Raw genomic sequence first — 10,074 nt, forward strand, 5'->3', positions numbered from 1 at the left:
TTACCAGGCTGGAAAAAGAGACACAAATCATTTCTCAGGGATCTGAGTTTCATTTCCAGGCCCCGTATCAGTCAGCTGGCTCACAATCACCTGTAATTCCATCTTCAGGGAATCCAACATCCTCTTCTGGCCTCCACGGGAACACACACACAAATAAAAATTTAACATAAATAAAATTTTATTTATTATTTATTTATTTATTTATTTATTTTGGTTTTTTTGAGACAGGGTTTCTCTGTGTAGCCTTGGCTGTCCTGGACTCCCTTTGTAGACCAGGCTGGCTTTGAACTCACAGCGATCCACCTGCCTCTGCCTCCCGAGTGCTGGGATTAAAGGCGTGCGCCACCACTGCCTGGCCATAAATAAAATTTTAAAATATTTATTTTTATGTATATGAGTATCCTATCTGCATGTGCACTTACATGCCAGAAGAGGGCACCAGATCACATTAGAGATGGTTTTGAGCCACCATGTGGTTGCTGGGAATTGAACTCAGGACCTCTGGAAATGCAGACAGTGCTCTTCACCTCTGAGCCATCTCTCCAGCCCACATAAATAATTAAAAAAAAAAAAGGAATACCATTTCAGGAGCCTAGGAAATTAGACGGCTGTTGTACAACAGTCTCACAGGACAACCCAGGCTGTACACAGTCCACGTTCCCAACACCTCCCCTGCCCAGTATCCCCCACACTTCAGAGGCAAACACCCCAGCATTTACAGGCTTATGCTCATTCCTGGGCTGGCCACAACTGTGTAACCAGAGGGAATTTATTTATGTTCAGGAAGGAATCTGGAGTCAGTCATGGCAGAGTGAGCAAGAGGATCAGGAGTTCAAGGTCATTCTTTTTTTTTTTTTTTTTAAACCCTAGGATGTTTATTACAAAGGTAACCCTGAACCTTGAAATGGGTTTATCGGTAGGATTTCTGGTACCGAGCACGGGCCCCAGGACCTCCAAACTTTTTGGACTCGCAGCGACGGGGGTCAGCTACAAGTACCCAATGCGCTCCAGGGTCTGTCTGAACTCATGGCTGGACAGATGATACCTTCTTAGACTGCTGGTCTAGAGAACCTGGCTTTGATTCCTAGCACCCACGTGGTAGCCCACAGCCACCTGTAACTGCAGGCCCGAGGGCTTCAACAGACTCTGAGGACACTGCTTACATGAGGTGTACATGCTTACATCCTCAGACATAAATTTATCCTCATGCAGGCGAAACAGTCATACAAAATAATTTTTAAAAATTTAAAAACTAGGGGCTGGAGAGGTGGCTCAGAGGTTAAGAGCACTGGCTGCTCTTCCAGAGGTCCTGAGTTCAATTCCTAGCACCCACATGGTGGCTCACAACCATCTATAATGTGATCTAATACCCTCTTCTGGCCTGCAGGTGTACATGCAGGCAGAGCACTGTATATGTAATAATAAAATAAATAAATCTTTATTTAAAAAAAAAAAAGAGAGAGAGAGAGAGAGAAAATTTAAAAACTAGCCGGGCAGTGGTGGCACACACCTTTAATCTCAGCACTTGGGAGGCAGAGGCAGGTGGATTGCTGTGAGTTCGAGGCCAGCCTGGTCTACAAAGCGAGTCCAGGACAGCCAAGGCTACACAGAGAAACCCTGTCTCGAAAAAACAAAAAAAAAAAAAACAAAAAAAAACAAACCCAACAAAACAAAAAAAACAAAAACAAAAACAAAAAACATGAGCCGGGCATGGTGGTGCACGCCTTTAATTCCAGCACTCGGGAAGCAGAGGCAGGTGGATCGCTGTGAGTTCGAGGCCAGCCTGGTCTACAAAGCGAGTCCAGGACAGCCAAGGCTACACAGAGAAACCCTGTCTCGAAAAAACAAAAAAAAAAAAAACAAAAAAAAACAAACCCAACAAAACAAAAAAAACAAAAACAAAAACAAAAAACATGAGCCGGGCATGGTGGTGCACGCCTTTAATTCCAGCACTCGGGAAGCAGAGGCAGGTGGATCGCTGTGAGTTCGAGGCCAGCCTGGTCTACAAAGCATGTCCAGGACAGCCAAGGCTACACAGAGAAACCCCGTCTCAAAAAACAAAACAAAACAGTCTAGAGGCCGTAGATGGGCACTAGCAGGGGGAGCTTCCTGTGGAAAAGTGTGGTGGCTGAAGAGGGCTGGAGACGGTTACAGATCAAATCTGCACCCGGGAACAGAGGCACAGTGTCTAAAGGAGCCTAAGAGCCTGGTGGAACACTCCAGAAAAGACAGAAGAAACTGCTGAGTTAGCGGTCTGCCTATGACTGTATTAGGAGTTAAGTAAGTAGCTGGGAGTTCCAGGGAGGCTGAGAGGAGCCCCAGTGACGCTCACACGGAAAAGGATTTAATTGTAGTCTCCCACTCAGGGGGCAGGTAAGAGCTGCAGCGGCTGCTGAGCTGTTGTGCAGGAATTCCTTTATTCCTCCTGAGACCGGTAGTACAGTCTTTTCCGGTTTAAAGCGGAAGAAACACAGTCCCAAGAGTACAGAGAGACAGGAGGCTGAGGAGGCTGGGTTGGACTCCAGTCTTCTGAGTCTAATGTCTGGCTTGTTCCTTCCTGTCCACAGCCCATAGCTTTCCAAAGTTCCTTTCTGACTGTTGCAGCCGGCGCTGTTATTATATTGTTATTTGTTTGTTTGTGAAGCTGGAGATTTGAACACAGAGTCTTGTGCATTCTAAGAACTATACACCTAACCCTTGCTGGTTTCTAAGCATTCCTATTTGGGTTGTTTGTGTGTTTATTTGTTTTTTTCCAAGACAGGGTTTCTCTGTGTAGCCTTGGCTGTCCTGGACTCACTCTGTAGACCAGGCTGGCCTTGAACTCACAGCGATCCGCCTGCCTCTGCCTCCCGAGTGCTGGGATTTAAAGACATGCACCACCACGCCTGGCTAGCGTTCCTATTTCTGTGTGTGTGCCTAACACAAGGTCTTATGTAACCCAAACTGGCCCCTAGCTCAGCCATGGTGCTACGGATGACTTTGAACTTTTGATCTTCCTGCCTCAATTGAGTGCTGCTATTACTGGCATGCCTCACACCAGGTTTATGCATCTCTGAGGATTAAGCCTAGGGGTTCTTGCATGCCAGACAAACATTCTGTCTACTGAATGACACCCCCAGCCCTATTTATTACTAATTATTGCTTTGAGGACTGGGCTCACCTTGGGTTCCAGCCTCCAGGCTGTTTGCACAGTAGGTACAGAAAAGGCAGTCCGGTGCGCCCCCACGCGGTCATGAAAGGAAACACATGTGCCGCTGTGCTGAGCGCCGGAGTGGGAAAGGTGGTGTCTGTGATGCCCCCTGTAGGCTGCGCTAGACATTGCAGGCAGGTTTTACCTGTGGATGGCAGATCACGGAGGAAAAGGGAAATGAAGGGAAAAGTACTTACTGAGTCTTATTGTCTGTGTACTACGCAGAGCACAACCCCCAACCCCCGCCCTCCCGGTTTTTTCTTTTTTTCGTTGTTTGGTTTGGTTTCATTTTCCTTTCTTCCCACTCCCCCACCCCCCACAGACAGAGTTTCTCTGTATAACAGCCCTGGCTGTTCTACTGTTCTAGAGTTGCATTGTAGACAAGACTGACCTTGAACTCACAGAGATCCACTTGCCTCTGCTTCCCTAGTGCTGGGATTAAAGGACTGTGCTACTACCCAAGGAAGGGCTTAAAGGTTTTTTGGTTTTGTTTTTGTTTGTTTTTATTTTTCCAGACAGGGTTTCTCTGTGTTGCCTTGGCTGTCCTGGACTCACTTTGTAGACCAGGCTGGCCACGAACTCATAGCGATCTACCTGCCTCTGCCTCCCGAGCACTGGGATTAAAGGTGTGCGCCACCACTCCCCACAGAAGGAGTTTTTAAATAGACAATGATAACTAAAATTCCTGGGCCCTAGTTGAAATACTTTTCGAGTTTATTCTCACACTAAAACTGTGATATAAGGCAGGTTGCCCAAATTTGCAGAGACCAGAGCCTGTGGGTGGAGTCACTTCCCCAAGGGCACCCAGTGAACACAGAGGCAGAGTGTGAGGCTCCATATAGCCTCTGAAGCTGGATTCTTTTTTTTTTCTTTCCAAACAGGAGCTCTCTGTGTAGCCTTGGCCATCCTGGACTCACTTTGTAGACCAGGCTGGCCTCGAACTCACAGCGATCCGCCTACCTCTGCCTCCACACCCTGGCTTTGAAGCCTGGATTCTTACCCCAGTTCTAGACAAGGTGAGCAGAGAGTCCTGCAGGGCATTTCTCTCCCACCTCTGGACAGTTTGAGGGTCCCCTCGGCACAAGGAAACCAAGCAGAGTGACATCATCTGTGTTAAGTGATGGAGTTTTCCGAGCACCTTAGCCCCCGCCAGCCCCTGACGCGGCCTCTCATCCCGTCACAGCAGTCCTGTGAAGAGTGTGCCAGCTGGGTGGTGGTGGCGCATGCCTTTAATCCCAGCACTTGGGAGGCAGAGGCAGGCGGATCGCTGTGAGTTCGAGGCCAGCCTGGTCTACAAAGTTTGACAGCCAAGGCTACACAGAGAAACCCTGTCTCAAAGAACAAAAAACAAAAACAAACAAACCAACCAACCTGGGGGTTTGTTGAAAACCGGCTTTGACACCACAGGGCAAACTGAGTCAGGGCGTAGCTGGACAGCTGGCTGGTCAGCTGAGCAGCCTTTCTCAGAGGGTAACTTCCTGGGCTGAAATGGTTGTTACAGACAGTGGCCTCCACTGAGAGGGTGAACTGAAGGGCCAGAATGGAATTGCTGACGTCAGGCCAGTGCTGATAGCTTCCTGGCACAGGGCAGATATCTGAGCGTGGGCTAGAGTTGATGGCTATTAGCGTGGGCTTACACACACGCGCGCACACACACACACACACACACACACACACACGATGGTAAAGTAAGACAGACTCCAGCAGGTAGGTTCCAACAAACTCCTCTTATGTTAGTCATATATGTACATACATACATACATACATACATGCATGCATACACATATACATACATACATACACACATATCATACATACATACACACATACATACATACACATACACACATATACATGCATACATGCATACACATACATACATACATACACATATACATACATACATACACATATACATTCATACATATATACACACACATACACATACATACATACACACATATACATACATACATACATATACATACACATATACATACATACATACATACACATACACACACACACATACATACATACATACATACACACATATACATACATACATACATACACATTCACTCCAGAGAGCGAGTTCCAACCCAACCTTACACACAGACATATATACACATACACACATCCTTGTGGATGAAAAAGTTTCTAACTTCTCCAGCTGCTGTACATATATACATATGCATGTATCTGGGTATATACCCATGTACACATATATACATTTGATGGATGGAAGTCCAAAGAACAAATTCCAATTAACTTTTTTTTCCCCCTTCAATCCCCTCCCTTTTTTTTTTTTTTTTGGTTTTGTTTTTTTGGAGACAGGGGTTCTCTTGTGGCCTTGGCTATCCTGGATTCAATTTGTAGACCAGGCTGGCCTCAAACTCATAGAGATCTACCTGCCTCTGCCTCCCGAGTGCTGAGATTACAGGCGTGCACTACCATGCCTGGCTACTTCTTTTTCTTTCTTTTTTTTCTTTCTTTCTTTCTTCTTTTTTTTTCTTTTTGTTGGTTTTTTGTTTGTTTGTTTGTTTTGTTTTTTGAGACAGGGTTTCTCTGTGTAGCCTTGGCTGTCCTGCACTCACTTTGTAGACCAGGCTGGCCTTGAACTCACAGAGATCCTCCTGCCTCTGCCTCCCCAGTGCTGGGATTGAAGGCGTGCGCCACCATGCCCAGCTATAAACAGGCACCCTTGAGGCCTTTGCTAGGAGAGGGCGTATGGAAGGGCTATTCACGGAGGGGTGTGCAGGAACGGGGCCGCAACTGGGGCTCTGCCGGCCTGCAACAGACACTGCCCTGAGCCAGAGGAGTGAGGGGAGGCAGCCTTGCCAGGAAACCTACTGAGAGCTGAATTCATGGGTGGGACACACACACAGCAGCTGAAGCCAATCAGAGAGGGCTGTCATGTCTGCCAACAAGGGAGCTCACTGAGGGAGCTTGATAAATAGCCTTATCTCTTCTCTGGCTGTGGTTCAGTGCTGCAGTGCCACCTGGCCCATGCCAGGCCCTGGGTCCGGTCCCCAGAATAGCTGGGGAAGTGTGGGAACACTCTCCTCTTTCTTTCTTTTTTCCATTCTTCCTTTGTTTTTGTTTTTGTTTTTGTTTTTCTAGACAGGGTTTCTCTGTGTAGCCTTGACTGTCCTGGACTCGCTTTATAGACTAGGCTGGCCTCGAACTCACAGAAATCTGCCTGCCTCTGTCTCCTGTGTGCTGGGATTAAAGGCGTGTGCCACCGCGCCCCATGTTTTTGGTTCTTCAAGACAGGGCCTCTCTGTGTAGCCTTGGCTATCCTGGAACTCACTGTGTAGACCAGGCTGGCTTCGAACTCACAGAGATCCACCTGCCTGCCTCTGCCTCCTGAGTGCTGGGATTAAAGCTCTGCACCACCATGCCCAGCTCAAAAATCCTTTTCTTATTCTCCCTGTTCATGAGGCTGTCCCAGGAGGGACCTCTCCTAACCCTGGGCCCCTGGGTGCCCGTACCTATCAATAGATCGCTTCGCCTAGTGTAAGGCAGCACTCTCTATGCAAGCTTGCATTCCCAGGTGAAGGTTCTGGCATCTTCTGCACAATGAGCTTCTTGGAGAGCTGGGCCAAGAAAGCCATTTGCTCTGAGACAGCCCCAGCATAGACCAAATGTGGCTGTGTGCCAAGGGACTGAGTCCCGTGACCTTGACCTTGCCCACCAAATGCCACCTGGGTGGATGCAATCTGGACATGTGTGTGCGTGTGTGTGTGTGTGTGCGCGTGTGCGTGTGCGTGTGTGTGTGTGTGCGTGTGTGTGTGTGTGTGTGTGTCTGCCAGGGTCCACTGGAACTCTTTAATGGAGCCAGTGTAGAATGTTGCCTGAATTGGTCTAGATAGCATCATCCATCCTATTTTTTTCTTCTTTTTTGTTTTTCAAGACAGGGTTTCTCTGTGTAGCCTTGGCTGTCCTGGACTCACTGTGTAGACCAGGCTGGCCTCGAACTCACAGAGATGCGCCTGCCTCTGCTTCCCCAGTGCTGGGATTAAAGGCATGCACCATCATGCCTGGCTTATTGGTTACTTTTTATTATCGTGTATGTGTGTGCATGTGTGTGTGTGTGTGTGTGTGTGTGTGCACGCATGATGTGTAAGTATAGACATGATAGTATGTGTGCCACAGATCAACAAACAACTTATTTTCTTCCATCTTTACATGGGTTCTGAGATTAAATTCAGTAGCCGGGGTTGGTCGGCAACGTGTTCTTACCCACCAAGACCATCTAAAAATTTTTTTCTATTGCACACAGAGCCCGGTGTTAGTTTCTGAGGGCACAGCACTGAGTTAGCCAAACAGTCCCTTCTCCCATGGGCCCTTCTGTTCTAGCAGAGGAAGCATAAAAGGGGGTAGTTACAAATGAACACTATGGGGCTGGAGAGATGGCTCAGAGGTTAAGAGCACTGAGGTCCTGAGTTCAATTCCCAGTAACCCCATGGTGGCTCATAACCATCTATAACGAGATCTGGTGCCCTCTTCTGGTGTGCAGGTTTATGTGCAGCTAAAACACTGTATACTTAATAAATAAATAAATCTTAACAAAACAAAACAAAGCAGCAACAACAACAAAACAAATGAAGCCAGGCGTTGGTGGCACACACCTTTAATCCCAGCACTTGGGAGGCAGAGGCAGGCGGGTCACTGTGAGTTCGAGGTCTACAAAGCAAGTCCATGATAGCCAAGACCACACAGAGAAACTCTGTCTCAAAAGAACAAAAACAAACAAACAAAAAACCCAAATGAACCCTATTGGGTTGTTTGTTTTTTTTGAGATATCTACTTATTTATCCTTTTTGAGATAGGGTTTCTCTATGTAGCCCTGGCTGTCCTGGAACTCACCCTGTAGACCGGGCTGCCTGCCTCTGCCCCCCCCCCCCCCAATGCTGAGATTAAAGGCTATGCCACCACGCCTGGCTTGAGATTTATTTTATTTGATTATATGTCTGTATGTCTATGTGTGAGTAACTACACATGCCTGAGGAGGCCTGAAGTGGGGGATCTCTCCGCAGCTGTAGTTAGAGGCTGTTGTGAGTTGCCTAAGGTAAAAGCAGGGAGGCCAGCTCCTGCAACCGCTGGACCATCGGGCCAGCCCCAAACAAACCCTAATGTTTTCCTACTGCGCTGCATACTGTGTGAGGGATAAGGCGGCTATGGAAACAGTGGATGTGTGGATCCTGTAGGGGGCGCTTCTCCAAGGAGATGACACATGAGCTGAGCTCTGAGGGACGACAGCGCGTTCTAGACCTAGACATAGACCGCGGCAAGGACAAACGTCCAAGCGCGAAGGAGATTCTGGGACTTAGTAGGGATTCAGTTTTTCACCCGAAGAAGCTTAGTGGGAACCTGCTAGGAGTTAAGGATGCAGCCTTGGGGACATCCCTGCCAGCTCCTGGGCAAGAGGGCCGTAGGGGAAGGCGCAACCCCTGTGAACGCCACCCCTGCCGCCTGTTGCCTAGTACCTTGGGTAAACAGCAGGCTGGCAGGCCTTGCCCTTGCTCCCTTTCCTTCTCTCTGACAGGCAACAGCTGTCCAGCAGGCAGCCAACGTCCTCCCCTGGAATATTTCAGGGGTAAAGTCAGAAAATGACGAAGCAGTCTCCAAAACTCTTTTTCTCCCATATACCTTACATGGGTATATTGGTTGGGTTGCTCTGGGCGTGGCGCTTACTCCTCCTTGCACCCTACAAAAAGATACACAGCCACACAGGAGGGGCCCCTAGATTGCGCACAGCCACAGTCACATACCTGTCCCTCTATCCCTCAGCTGCCACCCCAGCTCATGTCAGCCCGGTCACACTCACACAAGATGATACACCCACTCAGGACCGGAGTCACACTTGGGGATACACCCCCCCGCCCCACGTCCACCTCCTGCTCCACACATCCTTCGCCAGATGTTGCCAGCTGTGGGCACATGGATCACAACGCACAAGCATCGTTTCTCCCTTCTCCATCCCCATCCAGGCCCTAGGCTCTAGGATCTGATGAACCGGTGTCGGTGGTGTCCAGCCTTCTGGCCTGGGCCCGCTGGGTGCACAAGCATTCTTCTGCAATTGAATCAAAGCCCTCCTCCCTGACACGGGACTAAGTGGGGGGAAAAAAATCCGAGCAAGAATGCCTGGGGCCCAGGTCTGGGAAGGGGCCCAGCAACTCTTGCGGGGGGGGGGGGTAGGGGGGGTAGGGGGAGGGGAAGAGTTCCTTCAGTGTGGAAGTCTGACCCGGACAGTGGAGGGCCGAGGATTTAGGGTAGGATTATGCCTTGGAACCGAAGTAGGTCTCCTAAGACCCCAAGAAACCTCCCAGGGAGAGGGGAGGAGCCCTGAGCTAAATAGACTCAACTTTCCAGGCCTTTCTGCAGTTTCCCCTCCCCCTTCCTCTAATCCCAGCTGTGTCTGCCCCTCTCCCCCCAGCTGTCCCCAGACGCATGGGGTGTGGCGAGTAACGCCCCCCCCCCACCTCGAGCAGGCGCCCTGCCCCACCCATTCACGACAGCTGCGGGACACTAAGAGAATGGCGGGGTTCCAAGGCCTTGCGTGGGTGGGGATCAGGGATCGGTGCAGGGCGAGGACACGAGGGGCGCTGGGTCCCAGTGGGTACCCCACCACTAAAACTTCCTCTTGCCTCGATTGGACCCAGGAACTGCTTCCCTAGGACTGCACAGTCCTCTTCCTCTCCTCAACACGGAACCCAGGCCAGAAGGAAAGGTAGAGAGAGATGGCAGGAAGGTTCGGGAAGTGCTGCTGGGCCGCCCCCTCATCCCACCCTCCTCCCGCCCCCTCCCACCCTCTCCCCGCCCCCAGGGCCGCAGGGCCAGCGCCCTCCTCCCGCGGGCGGTTGTTCGGGCCAAGTGGG

At 49.6% G+C, this 10,074-nt stretch overlaps 1 long non-coding RNA gene across 1 annotated transcript; it reads right to left on the reverse strand.

The window, feature by feature from the left end:
- Positions 1–257: 257 nt before the first annotated feature.
- Positions 258–5,119, reverse strand: LOC311600826. Its single transcript, XR_014780371.1, has 3 exons — positions 4,562–5,119; positions 3,161–3,335; positions 258–540 (listed from the first exon to the last, which is right to left on the reverse strand). It is a non-coding gene; the product is annotated as an uncharacterized lncRNA (long non-coding RNA).
- Between the last annotated feature and the right edge of the window lie 4,955 nt (positions 5,120–10,074).

Source organism: Acomys minous, assembly GCF_964271855.1.
Source record: "Acomys minous genome assembly, chromosome: 6".
In the NCBI taxonomy this organism is placed as follows: domain Eukaryota; kingdom Metazoa; phylum Chordata; class Mammalia; order Rodentia; family Muridae; genus Acomys; species Acomys minous.